At 48.5% G+C, this 15968-nt stretch overlaps 3 non-coding genes across 3 annotated transcripts; 1 reads left to right on the top strand and 2 right to left on the bottom strand.

Moving 5' to 3' along the window:
* The first annotated feature begins 8111 nt into the window (after window positions 1-8111).
* Window positions 8112-8275, top strand: LOC113836222. Its single transcript, XR_003486209.1, has one exon. It is a non-coding gene; the product is annotated as a U1 spliceosomal RNA (small nuclear RNA).
* An 873-nt stretch (window positions 8276-9148) lies between these two features.
* Window positions 9149-9312, bottom strand: LOC113836221. Its single transcript, XR_003486208.1, has one exon. It is a non-coding gene; the product is annotated as a U1 spliceosomal RNA (small nuclear RNA).
* Window positions 9313-15003: 5691 nt separating this feature from the next.
* On the bottom strand, window positions 15004-15167 carry LOC113836215. The gene has a single exon (XR_003486199.1). It is a non-coding gene; the product is annotated as a U1 spliceosomal RNA (small nuclear RNA).
* Window positions 15168-15968: the final 801 nt, after the last annotated feature.

Genomic DNA, 15968 nt, shown 5'->3' with positions numbered 1-15968 from the left:
GCTAATTTAAGGATGAATCCTCAAGGCCTGCTCCCCAACCATTTATGGCGAATGGATGTGACTCACATTACAGAGTTTGGCAAGTTAAAAATGTGCCACTCCACAAACAGGAGAAGCCACCAGGCATGTTATAAGTCACTGTTTAAGATGTTTTGCTTACATGGGAATGCCAAAAGTTATAAAAACAGATAATGGGTCTGGATATACTAACAAAGCTTTCCAGCAATTTTGTGCTTAATTCCCAAGACCTGTGCTACCGGACAGCCCATGTGGCCTAGTCCTGCCCAGCATGTGTGCGTGGACCTGCCTGCCGAGCCCATAGCAGCAGGGACCGCTGGGCCTTTGGGGACGCAGCATGCCGCTGACTTGGGGGTGTGAAACGCCTGCCTCCGTGCTTCTGTAGCAGCGGTGAGACATGAGGCTAGCCCACAAGCCAGGCAGTGGTGGGGCATGCCTTAATCAGCCGAGGATAGCCTCTGACATCCATCAATGGCTCAAAATTATACTCAAGCCTTATGGAAAGATCCCCTAACTTACAAGCGGCACGGACCAGATCCGGTCCTCATTTGGGGAAAAGGACATGCATGGAATTTTGATACTCAGACCAATAATGCTAGATGGTTGCCTAAATGCCTTTTAAAACTAAATAATCCACCCAGAGGAAGCCCCTGAGAAGCCTTCTAATTCTGCTTAATTCTATATAAAAGATGCTGTCTTTTTGGCTACTTGTGTGTTCCCTCCTTCAATTGCCATTGCCTCTGGAAGCCCTTATCAGATCTACAACTACACCTGGATGATCCTCAACCAAGCCAATGATGCTGCCAATGCTTCCACAACTATTACGACCACCCCCTCCTATTCCCCCCTGATAGTTGATTTATGTGCATTATGATTTATGTGGGGCCTCTCCAGACTAGGGAACCCCTGATCATTTTTCCCCCCAGGACCTCCCTCCTCCGCTGACCTTATTCTATCCTTAATTAACCCTACTGTTCAGGCCTCTCATCAAGCCAACCACTCCCTTATAGAGGACGGTAGGGTCTGCTATTCTTCCACCCCTCCCCTTTATCAGGGAATTGCAGGCACTTAATAATTCCTACCTTGCCTGTTCTACTAGATTAACTACTTAAATTGTCACCTCTACCTTTTCAAAAACTAACCAGATTCATTAAGTCTGGTTAAGATTGACGCCATCTTCAAAAAATTGGTTTTGGTCCACTACCATCGCCTAGAGGCATTAGATTCTGAGCTGATGACTATAAAAACCCCCACAGTCCTAAAGGACTGGAATTCTCAGGCCTTAAATCCATGGTAAATGCTTCTGCCATGACCCTCCAGTCTTTTAATGACTCCAATTACCAGGAATGCTGGATATGCTTTTCTCCCATACCACCTTTTTATGAAGGTATTGCAGAATTTAATAATCTCACTTTTACTAATGATACCAACCAATTGAGATGGTCCCCCAATAAGCAAGGACTCACACTCACTTAAATCTCAGGTCTTGGTACTTGTATTTTAGGACCCCGTATACTGCTTCCAATTCCCTTACAATCCATTTGTAATGAGACATTTGTCTCATTAAAATCAAACTTTCTTTTATGTGGCTGCTCCCCAATCAACCTACCTTGCTTGCTCTTAGGGACCCACCACTTTTATCTCCACCCTTCAGTTTATAGAGAGTAAAGATTAATGCGTTTTGGTACGGCTGTTGCCCTGCCTAACAGTACATGCCCCGGAGGAGCTGATCCCTAGCTGGGAGGAGAGGCCCGGTCACAAGAGAGAGCCCATTTCAGCCATCACCTTAGCTGTCATGCTGGGCTTAGGGGCAGCTGGAGCCGGGACAGGAATAGCTTCCCTAATAACTTCCAAACAGCAATATGCACATTTGACTCAATTGTCCCAAGCAGTAGATAAAGATATAAAAGAACTGCAAACAGGACTTCAAAATTTAAAGGACTCTCTGGTCTCCCTGTCAGAAGTGGTACTGCAAAACAGGAGAGGACTGGATTTGATTTTCCTCAAAGAAGGCGGACTCTGTGCAGCTCTCAAAGAAGAGTGCTGTTTTTACAAAGATAAAACTGGGTTAGTACAAGATAGTATAGAAAAAAATAAAGAAAAATCTAGAGGATAGAAAGAAACAAAGAGAGCAACAAGAGTCCTGGTATAAAAATTGGTTTTCAACCTCCCCCTGGCTTTCTACTTTGCTACCATCTCTCCTGGGATCTCTTATAGGACTATTGCTGATGATTTCTTTTGGCCTGTGGGCCCTCCAAAGAATGAATCGCTTTATAAAAAGTCAGATAGATTCACTTCTCCCTAAAGATTTTGTCTCTGTACAGTATCACCGGATCCAGAACCCAGGTGATGAGCAGCGTAACGAGCAGAGCGAACCAGGCAACCCTTTGGGCCATCAAGAGAGGCTTAATTTTTCTAAATTGCTAAAGGCCTAGTCACAGGCTTTAGAGCCAAACTTGCCATCCCTAGGCATGCAACACTGGTAGCTCCGGGTACAAATGGCCGCCTCGATGGCGGGCAACTTCCTTCCCTCCTTGACTAACCTAAGACATGGGACTCCTGGATGGCGGGTTTTTTTATCACCCGAAGACGGGTAAAGTCAGTGAGGTGGCAAGGTCCAACTAACCTAAGACAGAGATGGTCATGAACAAAGACCCCCTAAGAATGCTACCTGTGGCCTAGTCCTCACCTCCATGGGCCCAAAACTATGTGACTTAAAGCCCACCTTTGTAAGCCTTTTAATGACCTTTAAGTTTTCGGCTTAAAGCCAGCTCTGTGAGCCTCCTGTAACCTGTAATTAGATACGGTTTGGCCAAGCGGAACTGCTAACTGCTTCTGTTCCGAGAAAGGGTCTGGGGCTTTTCTGTTCGCTGTTCCAAGGAAGACCACTAGATGTTCCGGCTGATAAGAAGAATGTTCCAGTCCCAGCAAATACCTGATGTTCCTTCTGTTATTCCCCCCCCAATTCTATTGTTGCAGGGCTATTTAAGCCCACTCTAAGCCCCAATAAATCGAGACCTTGACATTGCATAGATGGACTCTTGTCTTTTCTCTCGCCGCTTGGTCTCCTTTCTTTCTCTTGCCCATGACTCTTTCAGGCAGCCCCCCTTCGGAACCCTGAATGACTGGACCTGCGGCACGGGTCAGAAAAACACCTTAACTTCAAAGACAGACATTACCTCAGAGTAAATGGTTCGGAAAAGATTTTCCAATCAAATGGACTTAAGAAACAGCTGGTGTGGCTATCCTAATATCTAAAAAATTAGACTACAAACTAAAATGAATCAAAAGAGATGAAGAAGGGCATTTCATATTCATCAAAGGAAAAGTCCATCAAGATGAAGTCTCAATTCTGAACATCGATGCCCATGCACAAGTACATTCATAAAAGAAACATTACTAAAACACAAATCACACATAAAACCCCACACACTTACAGTGGAAGACTTCAACACCCTACTCTCACCACTGGATAGGACTACCAGACAGAAACTTAGCAAAGAGACAAAGGAACTAACAGAAGTTATGACCCAATTGTGTTTAACAGACATCTATAGAACATTCCATCCAAACACAAGATTCCATCCAAATACTTTCTTCTCAGCAACACATGGAACCTTCTCTAAAATCGACCACATACTCGGCAACAAAGTAAACCTCAACAGATACAAAAAACAATTGCAATGACCCCCTGTATCTTATGGGATCACCATAGCTTAAAGTTAGAATTCAATAACACAAATTGCAGAAAAACTACAAACTCATGGAAATTGAACACTGTTCAGTTGCATTAATCACCAGTTGAGGAAGAAACAAAGAAATTATCCAGGAGGAGTTGATGCCAGGAAATAATCAAATTGAGGGCTGAAATCAATAAAGTAGAAACAAAGAAAACAATACAAAGAATCAATGAAACAGAGAGTAGGTTCTTCGAAAAAATTAACAAGATAGATAAACCTTTATCCAAACTAATCAAAAGGCAGAGAGAGAACATGCAAATTAACAAAATCAGAAGTGAAAAGGGGGGCATAACAACAGACACTGAGGAAGTCCAGAGAATCTGTTGGGCCCTTCCCCCATAGGGGTCTGCTGACCAGCTTGTGACTAGGAGCTTACCTAGCAGGTACATCCTGTTTTCTTCCTTCCTTGAAAGCCTGAGTGCAAGTTCCTGTTATCCTGTTATTCGCCCATTCAGGATTGCCTGATGGGCCAGGGAACCTGAACTTGTGATCTGGGTAGTTTTCCACCATCCCTGCTGACTGGTATATAAGCCCCCACTCTTGTTGGAGTAAAGGGCATTCTCCCTGCAAGAAAGACCTGCTGTCTTGTCTTTATTTGAATCCTCAAGCCCCTCGCCCTATACTGTGGAAGTGTTGTAGGCAGGCGCTACAAGTGGAGGTCCCACCGAGATAGGGAAAGAAGTGAAGACGCTGAAGGATCACCCGTGAAGGCTTACCAGCATTTTCAATAAGGTAAGGAGAGGGTGTATTGAACATGGGTGCTGCTAGTTCTTACTCTCTTATGGGGGACCAACTGTGGGGAAGAGCTGCAGAGCCATGGCCAAGGCTAAGAGTTCGGCCATTTGGGCAGAAGCTGCAGCGATTCTGGCTGTCTTATGATGGGAAAAGATACAACTACAGCTGTACCCTTTGAAGAACCATCGGTGAAAACCACATGCCCCTTGGAAATAGGCTGAGAGACTACAATCTTTGGAAAAATCAAAGGATGTATCTTAAAAAGGAAACCAAATTATGGGGGACCAACTGGTCCAATTTGTATTTCTCGCCAGCAAGAAATCATACACGGGACACTCGGATCCTTCTGCAGACAAGCTTTAATGCATCTTACCAGAGTGGAGACACTAAACCAAGAAAACCATCCCTTATAAAGGCTGACCAGCCGCCTGGGACGTGTTACCCTATGAATGGCTTTAGCTCCTCAGGCTAAATGAGCCACGGGATAGGCAGAGATCAAAGGAATGGAGATTACCCAGTGCCTGTGAAGTAATTTACAACGTGGTGTCTTCAGGCACCTATTATTGTAATGGATAATGCAGGAACCGGCTTCCTACACCAATTGTTAAAAAACAGGGCATCGGTATCAAACATAAGACAGCAAAGGCTTCTTGAGAACTGTACATGAGGTCAGCCCTTGGTTTTTGGTCTCTGGTGACCTTAATATCCCTGATTGGGAGCAGGTGAAGGGAGACCTACAAAGGACATTACAAAAAGAAGGGGCAAATGCCATATCAATTGTTACTTTTTCTCTGTGGTGTCAGGTCAAGGAGGCACTTCTTAGTGAGGATGTGGAGGTGAAAGAGCAGGTTGAGAAAGCCAAAGCTGCTTTTGCAGAGGCTCAGGACAAAGAGTCTGTTATGTCACTCCAAGCTTCTGATGTTTCTTCCTCTGAGTCCTCTCTCTCCTCTTCAGGGGATGAGACTGAGGAAGGTGAAGCACTTCAATTCGAGAATGACATCCTCAAATTAAAGCCTAAGCTTAGGAGATGCTCCCTTGAGCCGTGTCCCCCTGCTCATAATCCCAAGCATTCTAGTTCTTTCTGTCTTCCTTCAGCCCCTCCTGAAGAGCAGAGGGGTGGAGTGATATTCCCAGTCATAGAGACAATTAATCCCCAAGGCCAGAGTCAGAGAGAGCATGCCCCTCTTACCTTTAAGAATATAAAACTAAAGGAGGCAGTTGTGGCATACGGCCCTCATGCCCCTTTTACTCTGGCTATTTTTGAATCCTTTGCAGCCTTGAATTGCACCCCCAGTGATTGGCAGCAATTATGTCGAGCTACGCTGTCAGAGGGAGAATATTTGATCTGGAGGGGTGAATACCAAGAACTTTGTAATCAAACAGCGCAGCACAACACAGCTGCTGGTTTCCCTGGAAGGAACTTAGAAATGCTTACTGGCATGGGAGCCTATGCAGGTCTAGGCCAGCAGATTCTTTATGACCCTGCACAGATCTCAGTGGCTGCTGGCCAAGCATGGAAAGCCTTACCTAATAAGGCTGCAGGAGACCAACTTTCTAAGGTCCTTCAGGGACCATCTGAACCCTATTCTGAGTTTGTGGATTGGCTCCTGCAACTTGCAGGGTGCATGTTTGGGGATGCCGATAATGCCATGCCTATAGTAAAACAATTAGCTTTTGAAAGTGCCAACAAATACTGCAAGGTGGCTTTACAGCCTCATAAGACCAGAAGCCTCAATGATTACATTCAAATTTGTAGAGATATAGATGGACATCACATTATGGGACAAGTTATCGCCTCTGCCATGCAGGGTAATAAGAGGATCGGTAGGGGGGCCAGATTTAAGTCATGTTTTGGAAGTGGACAAGGGGGTCACTTTAAGAAAAATTGTCCCATTAAAGACTCTTTTGCACCTCCTTGCCCAGGGCCAGGTCTTTGTCCCCGATGTAAAAAGGGACACTATTGGGGCAATAGGTGTAGATCAAAGACTGATGTACAGGGTAACTGTCTGCCACTTCCGGGAAACGGGAGTCAGGGTCTGCTCTGGGCCCCTTATTCCCAGGAATACGGAGCCCTAGATACTCCTGTTTCCCGCCCTATTCAGGTCCTACCCCGGAGAAACCCCATTGTATACAGGACCTTGTCAGAGGTACCCCAGGAAGCACAGGACTGGACCTCTGCTCCTCCTACAGTGCAGTATTGACCCCTCAGATGGGATCCCAAGCTTTGGGCACGGGAGTTAAAGGCCCTTTACCACCAGGCTCAATTGGGTCGATTTTAGGAAGGCTTCCTTACATTCCCTTGTTGGCGGGTTCTTTTGGGGTTCCGAAATCTGGGCACAACATGGACAGCCACTAAAAGGAAGCTTCAATGCTGGGCAGGTCCGGTTTGTATTTATTTTATACTCTACCACCACAGGTGGGGCAGGCAAGGAAGCAAGAGTTAACAAAAGCATACCCAAGGTCAGCAGGTTGCTAAGGGCAAAGACCTTAACAGCTATTTCTCCAGGTCACTCTGTTTCAGAGAGCAAGTGGAGTCATGCTTGGCAAATGGGCCGTACAAGCCTTGATTGAAGTAAATCACTAAGTAAATCAGTATCTACTCACTGGCCTTTTCTACTTTATTCTTTAAAAAAAAATAATTTATTTAACTTTATTTTATGTGCATTGGTGTGAAGGTATCAGATCCCCTGGAACTGGCCGCTAAAGACAGTTGTGAGCTGCCATGTGGGTGCTGGACATTGAACCCAGGTCCTCTGGAAGAACAGCCAGTGCTCTTAACCACTGGGCCATCTCTCCAGCCCCTCTACTTTATTCTTAAGTGGATGTGTTTTCTCCAGAGTCCCAAGGCCAAACGTTGGGTCTCTTGTCGCGCAGGTGTTCTTGTCCTGCTGAGCCGGGAGGGTCGCAGCTCCTCTCAGGTTGTAAGCCCTCAGCCTCAAACTCAGGACTGTGGTTGATAGGAGATAAGCAACTGGATTTGTCTTCTTTTTCCTTTGTAAACAGGATCTCATTATGTGGTCTTGGTTGGCCTAGACCTCGAGACATAGACAAGTAGGGCCTCGATTTCTAAGAGCTCCTCTCTCTGCCTCCCTCTGCCATGCCTCCTGCTCCCTGGCTCTGCCTCTGGAATGCGGAGGTTAAAGGTCTGCAGTCACCACACCGAGCAGCAACTGAATTAAAACAAAGAGGGGAGGGGAGGGGAGAGGAGTGGCAGCGGGAGGGGAGGGGAGGGGAGAGGGGGAGGGAGAGGAGGGTGAGGGTAGGGGAGGGGAGGGGAGGGGAGGGCTGGCCATGCGCAGAGCGCCCCTTCAGGCTCAGGGCCAGGGCCGGTCGGAGTGCGTCCTAGCTCAGAGCGGGCCTGTGACATCAGGCCGAGGGCGGGGCGTATGTAGATGAGGCGGCGCGCAATGGCTGCCGGTCCCGCGTGGTTCGGGGGGACGCGTGTTGCTCCCGCATGGTGAAAAACACCGCGTGACGGAGTGTGATGTGCGTGGGGACGAAGAGACAAGGACGGGTCTCTGGAAGTCGCGCGCGGCGAGGCGGTGTCGCGAGTGCGGTGACCGTGCGTTTAAAGTGCGTTGAGCGCGAGGGAGAGCGCGCGCGGGGCGGCTGCAACTCATACTTACCTGGCAGGGGAGATACCATGATCACGAAGGTGGTTTTCCCAGGGCGAGGCTTATCCATTGCACTCCGGATGTGCTGACCCCTGCGATTTCCCCAAATGCGGGAAACTCGACTGCATAATTTGTGGTAGTGGGGGACTGCGTTCGCGCTCTCCCCTGGTTTTTCTTGGTCTGAAAGAAAAAACGTGCAGGGCACTGTGCTTTATCGTACCAACATTTCGGTTGGTATATTAGGAAAAGCCATCTCACGACAGTAGATGTCAGAGGAGCCGTTTGCCACTGACAAGACCGACAGACAATCCCTAGTGGTGTGCGGTGGGTGGCTCTCAGGATGTCTGCAGAGGCCGGCAAATCTTTCTGGACCAACCTGGTCCTGAGTGTGTAGCCAGTGCTATACAGAGAAGAGAGAGGAAGAAAAAGGAAGAGGAGAGAAGATAAATGAAAAGGAAAAAAAGCCTTGCAAAAGCCAGATCTTACTTTCTCCACCCCCACCCCCCCCTTTCAGGCGTGAACTCGGCGATGCTGCACCGCGTGAGTGCTGCTGGGATTAAACTGGATCAAAAATTAACTCCTTAAATCAGGAATACCACGACTGGAGCCTGGTTGCTCTCATAGAAGAGGTGACTATCCATTTTTTGCTAGTTGCCGGTTGTAAAGATTCCCAGCCCGGGGGAACGGGACAAGACTCTGTAACCTGTCAGTCAACTGTGTAGTAATTAGCTGCAATTTGTGGCCCAAGATGTTTTGTTTTTCTTTCAAGACTAACTTGTCTAAACTTAGGACTTAAACAGGCAGGAAAGGGTCGTTAATAACACCCTGATTTAAGTCTCGCTCACCCAAAACCCCATGATTTCCTTCTCGGGGTCCACCCCACCCCGTAGCAGTCTTTTCAACCACCTCATCACAAGTTACCTTACCATCAAACTGAGTTGAGTGTTACCGCCGTAGCAAGTGCTAGGCATAAGAGACACCTTGCATCTGGCTGCAGACCAAAAGAAACTACAACTGAGTCTTATTTTCAACCGAGAAGACCAGGGGAGAGCGCGAACGCAGTCCCCCACTACCACAAATTATGCAGTCGAGTTTCCCGCATTTGGGGAAATCGCAGGGGTCAGCACATCCGGAGTGCAATGGATAAGCCTCGCCCTGGGAAAACCACCTTCGTGATCATGGTATCTCCCCTGCCAGGTAAGTATGAGTTGCAGCCGCCCCGCGCGCGCTCTCCCTCGCGCTCAACGCACTTTGAACGCACGGTCACCGTACTCGCGACACCGCCTCGCCGCGCGCGACCTCCAGACCCCGCTCCTCGCCCCTCACCACCGACATCTCGCTCCGTTTCTCGGTGTAGCACCACGCGCGACCGGCCTTCCGAGCCCTGCGGGACCGGCAGCCATTGCGCGCCGCCTCATCTGCATATGCCCCGCCCCGCCCCGCCCCGCGTGCCTCGGTCGCGCGACCCGCCCGGAGCGTTCTATGTAGCCTAGGATGACCCTAAACGTCTGATCCTAGCTGTGTGCCATCGTCTACTGCTGGGGATCACGCACTCGGAGCTCTGTGCGTGCCAGGCTTTCTCCAAGGACCCAGGACCAGCCGCCCAGGGGTGGCACCGCCCATAGTGGGCTGGGCCTTCCCTCACTCACCGCTGATCAGGAAAACGCCCTTCAGGTTTTCCAGCCTCCAGCCTGATCTTTTGGAGGCAGGTTCTCCACTGAGGTTCCCTCCTCTCTGATGACCCTAACTCTCGTCACGGCTGCGAGGGGCTGCATAGTGAGTTCCGCGACAGCCAGAGCTACAGAGCGAGACCCTCTCTCAAACAAACAGAAATGAAACACTAATGCTGGAGGGCTGGGTGTGTGGTGAGCTCTGTGAGTTCTAGGCCAGCCAGAGCTACAGTGAGACCCTGTCTCAGAACAACAACAAACAAAACTACGGCTTGGGCAGGGACTTTATTATATAGGTTGGTGAGAGAGGGCATGCCTAGCATGCGAGATCGAGCCTCACTCAGCACCAACGACTTAAACAAATAAAAATGCTAAATCAAAAAACCTGACTCCGGCCTTTCCACCTTCACTGTGTTTCCCCCAGTCCCGGATGCTGTGTGGCCCTGGTGGTGCCTCTCAACCGAGGCACAGGAAGCCACACTTGAAAAACAAAAACAGTGTGCCTATGCTTCAAACTTGAAGCCAGCATGTCAGGAGAACTGGACTGTGGTTTTTCACAAAAGTCTTGAAACTTCAACATGCCAGAATAGTTGACATTAGAGCCGAACTCACCTTTTGAAAGTACCCTGAGGCTAGAAAGAGGGCTTGGAGGTTAAGGTATAAGTCTTATCTCAACATTTATAAGATATATATGCATATATACATATATTTACATTTTCTGTTATGATATTAATGGTCATATGGAGTACTAACTAGTTCTTGAAAAAGGCTTCATCTACCTTCCTGTACATGATTTCAGGCTTGAGGCTCTATCAGGTAACTAGGAATTAAATTTGTGTACCCCAGATGTACTTAACAAATGGTGGTCCTTCAACCTCTCCGAGATCTGCTGCCTATGACCTTTAAAATGTTTTAAGTTTTCTGCAGTAAACAATGACCATTCCTAACAGCGACCTTTGAAGTCTCCAAAAGGATGAGGGGGCCCCACAACAACGATTCCACCTGGACTGTGGTAAGGCCAGCCGCTAAGCTGACAAACACCGCCCAACAGATCATCTTTAGACTACAGACTGCTCAGGACAATTTCAAGGCGGCTAGCTGAGATGGTCCAGCCTCTCGAGCGTGTGCTACTCCCGCTGGGACTTTCCCATTACACAGAGACTGGCAACAAAGGATATGGCTAGCTCTCCCAGGTCTTCACCATTATCTCCATTTTCTCAGGTTCCCTCCCCTGGAGGTGGCAGCGCCCACCCCCAACCCCCAGGACAACAGGCAGCAATCTAGAGAACATGATGCCCACATTCCCAAGATGTGGGGGTGGGTGGGTTTTGGTCATTCGGTGGGTTGCGGATACTTGTCATCATCTAGGGTAAGGTTGGTTGCAAGTTGTTATCAGTAATGGTCAGGGGAAAAAAACTGAACAAAGGAGATGAGATTCAGGGATCTTGTTCTGAAAAGAAAAAGCGGTGATATAGAAATGATACGACCAAAGGGTAGATTGCTGAATTCCACTTTTAAACTGAAACAGCAACTACTAGTCTTACATATTACATTGGTATGGATTTTTGTATCCTGATACAAATTTAAGGTTATTTTTGTTGTAACCGTATATACATTCCTATGCTTGTATTTTTGTATATCGATACTGATTGAAGGTTATTTTTGTTAGAACATGCTGTACATAAATTTCTACTCTTGTTTAAGGTGTTGGTTCTACGAAGCTCATTTGACCATATAATGTAAATTTCCTGTCCTTGAAAGTTACTACTACAAACTAGTCACGATAATAAAGAAATGAAGGCTAGTAGTTAGTTACCTATAACAATCAAACTTTTAGTCATCTTAGGTATTCTGTTTTCGAGGTTAGAGATATTTATTTATTTATTTATTTATTTTTCGGAACAGGTTTTCTCTGTAGCTTTGGAGCCTGTCCTGGAACTCCCATAGATCTGCCTGCCCTCTGCCTTCCAAGTGCTGGGATTAAAGACGTGTACCACCACCACCACCACCACCACCACCACCACCACCACCACCACCACCGCCTGTCAAGATATATTTTAGGTAGATAGATGGTCTTCAAACACTTCAAAGACCTATAGAATATGGCATTTAAAATGTTTTGTTAACATAGGGCTTTTCGTGACAATGAGACATGTCTGCTCCCGGCAGCACCATTTGCCTCAGAGAAGATGATGGGCATCAAGGAAACTCCATTTTTTTAAAGATTTATTTATTTATTTATTTATTATGTATACAGTATTCTGCCTGCATGCAGATCTCATTCAAGGTGGTTGTGAGCCACCATGTGGTTGCTGGGAATTGAACTCAGGACCTCTGGAAGAACAGTCAGTGCTCTTAACCGCTGAGCCATCTCTCCAGCCCCTGGAGTTTGCTTTCAATTTGGCAAAACTAGCCATTGGGCAAGAAACTGCTCTTGTCTTGACTGTTGACTGCGAGTGTGAGTCTTACAGCACTCTCGGGCTGCACAGATAACCTGACTTATCAGGAAGCCGGGCTATACCTAGGGCAGCTTGGTGGCTGGAGCCACAATAGGACAGCTCAGCCCTGGAGGGAGAGGTATCCTAACTTGTCCGGAAGTTGAGAGATAGCTGAAGCTGGGGAGCAGTGGGGCATGGTCTCCCTGCAGGTTATAGCAACCCTGCTCCTCTCCTAGAGAGAGCTATTACAGCTGGGCTTTGCTTGAGGCCCCCTCCCCCTTAAGGGGGCCTCCTGGCAGAGTTCTGCTGCTGCTGCTTCTCTCTGACCCAAGGTGTTGCTTCTTCTGATTCACTCTGCTAAAGGGGAAACCCCTGCAGAAATATAGCTATCTCCTCCAGCTCTGGCAGAAAAGTTACTTTTTTCTGCTCAGCCTTGCTCAACCCCGCCCCCCACCCCCTGCCCCCCAAGGGAATCTCTCAGCAAGGTTTTTGCTGCTCAGTCCCCCTAAGGGATGTCTCAGAAAGGTTCTTCTATTCTGCACTGGGGAATGAAGTTCTTCACCCAAGACTCTTTTGAGAAAGAGATTTCTTTGGGAAGGAGGAGTCCAGGAAGGTGGCTGACTCTGTCAGGGTGGAAAAACACAGCCCACAACTGAGCAGGCAGAGGGGACCTATATAGCGTTTCTTAGGGATAGATATTTCCCAGGGAGAAGATTTTTCTGCTCAGGGATTGGTTGTTTTTCCTGCTCAGGCATTGGTTAGTTCAGTTGGTCAGGGGCCAAAGTGTGTTTCTTTGGCTCTGGTTTCAGAGTCAGGGTATGTTTGTTAGTTTCTAGATTCAGGGCTAGGGTGGTTCTTTCACTGACTGGCTCTGGGTTCAGGGCCAGCCTGCTAGATTTCCTGCTCAGGAACTGGTTGGTTTCTTTTGCTGGCACTTTTACTCTACATTGACAGGACAAGCAGGACACAAAGGAAAAAGACTGTTGAACTTTGCCAAGATTAGGCAAGTCAGTCTTTCAAAAACTTCCTGCTTCACAGAAAAATCTGTCAGATATTCTAGGCCTGTGGGCTAAAGACGGATGCTCCAAAAGTGCAGATGAACCTTGGGTGACTCCAGGCAAGAGCTAGTGGGACAAGCCTCAGCTAATGCCAAGCTTTCATAAGAAATCTCCATGTCATTGTTTGCCAGCTGGCGCTGGCGGCTGACGTCAAAGCATGTTATATACACTCCTCCAGAGAAACCACTCCCACCCAGCAGGTGATGGCGCAGCCTGTAGTTTCAGCACTCGGGAAAGCAGAGGCAGATGGAGTTCTGTGAGTTTGAGGCCAGCCGGTTGTACAGAGCAACTTTCAGGACAGCCAGGGCAATACATGAGAAACCTTGTCTGGAAAAACAAAGAAAAGGATGAGGGGTGGGGAGAGAGTGATTTTACTTTTACAAGTGTTTGGCCTGTGTGTATTTCGGTGTATTCCATGTGCACAGTGCCCAGTGGAGGACAGAAGAGGGAGGGCATCATGCCCTCCCCCTCCCCATATCCCTTAGAACCTGAGTGACACACAATTGTGATAAGGATCTCCATACATATCCTCAAATCTGTTTTCTCTTCCAGGATACAGGCATGGTCTGGAGCCAAAAAACGCAACGCTGCAACTGTGGGTTGACGCAGTGATAAAGCTGTGCCTTCTGCCAGGTGAGGATACCAAGTAGTGACTCGCACCTAGAAGAGGACCCTCACAGAGATGACCATGCTGGCACATAGACTTCCAGACCCTAGAACTGGTTTGATTTTACAAAAAACGGACACTAGAAGTTTGAACCAAAGAGATCTACGACCCATAGGCCTGAGCGCCCCAAGAATAAAGGTGTCCTGGCCATAAAGGGCCGGAGTGAGTGTGGATGGGTTTAATGGTGCTCAGCCAGTCCCCCGGAGTCGCCACGCTCCACTGCATCTTTGAAGGAGCAACTGCCACTGGCACCAACACAGAAACGGAGAGTACTTACTCTCTTTTCCTGGTTTTGGGAGGGAATTTGAGTCACTCCGTAACACAGGCTGGCCTAGAACTCACTCCTAGCGACCACTCCTGGCTGAGAAGTTGTGAAGCCTTATGCATCGGTTCTACCGACGGAACCAGCCCCTCATGCTGGTTTAGATATTTATGTGTTTGTGTATGCCACGTGTGTGAAGAGGCCATTCAGAGGAGAGGTCTTCCGATGCAGGAATTGCAAGGCTGGGTGGCAGTCATCCGACTGGAGGTGCTGGATTTTAAGTTTCATAAGAAAGGCACTCCAGGACGTAATCAGGAGCAGGGAGCAGGGAGCAGGAGCCCTGTGGAAGCATATTTAGTGATTGTTAGACAAAAGTTCTTCGCGGTCTTGTTTAAGAGTAAAACAAGTTTCTCTTACTTCTGGTCTAATCTGCCCCTGCAACTTTAGTCCTTAGCGTGCACTGTTAACATTACTCTTTAATGCAAGATGTCAGGCGTTGGTCGCACAAAGCTAATTTAATCCCAGCACTCGGGAGGCAGAGACAGGCGGATGTCTGTGAGTTGGAGACCATCGTGGTCTACAAGAGCTAGACAGCACAAGCTCCAAAGCCACAGAGAAACCCTGTCTCGAAAGGCCAAAAAAAAAAAAAAAGCGGAAAAAAAACCCCATGAGCCCTTCAAGCTGCAAATACCACCAGAAAACACCGAACTTCCGCAAGGGAAACGAAAAGCCCACATGCCTGTGGACCGCCTACTCGCCATCCAGTCGGCAGAGATTCTTTTCTTTCAGACCAGAGAGAACCAGGGGAGAGCGCGAACGCAGTCCCCCACTACCACAAATTATGCAGTCGAGTTTCCCGCATTTGGGGAAATCGCAGGGGTCAGCACATCCGGAGTGCAATGGATAAGCCTCGCCCTGGGAAAACCACCTTCGTGATCATGGTATCTCCCCTGCCAGGTAAGTATGAGTTGCAGCCGCCCCGCGCGCGCTCTCCCTCGCGCTCAACGCACTTTGAACGCACGGTCACCGCACTCGCGACACCGCCTCGCCGCGCGCGACCTCCAGAGACCCGTCCTTGTCTCTTCGTCCCCACGCACATCACACTCCGTCACGCGGTGTTTTTCGCCATGCGGGAGCAACACGCGTCCCCCCGAACCACGCGGGACCGGCAGCCATTGCGCGCCGCCTCATCTGCATACGCCCCGCCCCGCGTGCCTCCGCCGCTCCACCGGTCTCCCTGGAGGACCCTGAACGTCTGATCCTGGCTGTGTGCCATCGTGCACTACTGGGGATCACACACTCGTCGGGGCTTTGTGCGTGCCAGGCAACCAAGTCTGTCTACCGGTCCAGCTGCACCCTCGGCCCAGCCAACTACTTTCCTTTCGCATATAAGCTCGCTACAACCTCCATCAGTATACTTGACTACAGTGGCTCGCTCGCGCCTGTAATCCTAAATCGCAAAAAAGGCAAGAGAATTGGCCGGACCTACTATCAGGCCTGATTCTTAACGTTTATGGCGGCGGGAGAGGGATGGAGGCCAGGGCGACTGAGGGGAGTCGATTTTCTCCTTTCCCCACAGAGGCCTGCCTGGGGGAGTCCTGAAAGGGTCGTTAGGCATGGCTGTCACCAACTGTAAGCAGCTTTCAACCGCGGAGCCATCTTGTGCTCGCCCTCTCACCCCCTCTAACTGACCCCAGGCCGCTGGTATACACTGAAGGAGCGAGGTCCTTCTTTTCCATTCTTACTCCCTTCCTTCGCTTCAATAT

This window comes from Cricetulus griseus, chromosome 5, assembly GCF_003668045.3.
Source record: "Cricetulus griseus strain 17A/GY chromosome 5, alternate assembly CriGri-PICRH-1.0, whole genome shotgun sequence".
NCBI lineage: Eukaryota > Metazoa > Chordata > Mammalia > Rodentia > Cricetidae > Cricetulus > Cricetulus griseus.
Note: the sequence above shows the minus strand (reverse complement) of the source record. Positions and strands in the feature narration are given on the sequence as shown.